The following is a 1,060-nucleotide window of genomic DNA, read 5'->3' as shown; positions in this document are numbered from 1 at the left end:
CTGCAAACTTGCTGAGGGTGCACTCGATCCCACTATCTCATTGATGAAGACATTAAGCAGTACTGGTCCCAACATGGACCCCTGCGGGACGCCACTCATCACCAGTCTCCACCTGGACATTGAGCCGTTGACCACTACCCTCTGGATGCAACTATCTAACAAATTCCTCACCCACCGGACAGTCCACCCATCAAATCCATACCTCGCCAGTTTAGCAAGAAGGATGTTGTGGGGGACCGTGTCAAAGGCCTTACAGAGGTCCAGATAGATGACATCTGTAGCCCTTCCCGTGTCCACTGATGTAGTCACTCCATCGTAGAAGGCCACTAGGTTAGTCAGGCAGGACTTGCCCTTGGTGAAGCCATGCTGGCTGTCTCAAATCACCTCCCTGTCCTCCATGGGCCTTAGCATAGCTTCCAGAAGATCTGTTCCATGATCTTCCCAGGCACGGACGTGAGACTGACTGGCCTGTAGTTCCCCAGGCCTTCCTTTTTTCCCTTTTTAAAAATGGGGGTTATGTTTCCCCTTTTCCAGTCAGTGGGAACTTCACCAAACTTCCACAACTTCTCAAGTACAATGGATAGTGGCTTAGCAACTTCATCTGCCAGTTCCTTCAGGACCCGCAGATGGATCTCATCGGATCCCATGGACTTGTGCACCTTCAGGTGCCTTAGATGGTCTTGAACCTGATGTTCTCCCACAGTGGGCGGCTCTTCACTCTCCCCGTTCCCGGCTTTACCTTCTGCGGCTTGGGCGGTGAGGCTCGAGCACTTGCCAGTGAAGACCGAGGCAAAAAATTCTTACTATGAAATAATCCTATCACACTCACGGAGGGTACTTTGCAACCTGAAGAGATGTTTCAGTAGTAGGCTTATAGTCATGTTTATGCTTTAAAAACCAAAATCATTCCTCTCCACTGTGATTTAGGAAGAACACATACAACAAGAAGCGAGTAGCACACCCCGAGCGCGGCTATACAGAAACGGGAGGGAGGACATTTTCTCTCCCCTCTCCTCACAGCGGACGCCCCAGGGCCGCCGGCCCCACACGGCCTCCTGCC

Source organism: Pygoscelis adeliae, unplaced genomic scaffold (assembly GCF_000699105.1).
Source record: "Pygoscelis adeliae isolate BGI_AS28 unplaced genomic scaffold, ASM69910v1 Scaffold393, whole genome shotgun sequence".
Lineage (NCBI taxonomy): Eukaryota > Metazoa > Chordata > Aves > Sphenisciformes > Spheniscidae > Pygoscelis > Pygoscelis adeliae.
This window is presented reverse-complemented; position numbering follows the sequence as displayed.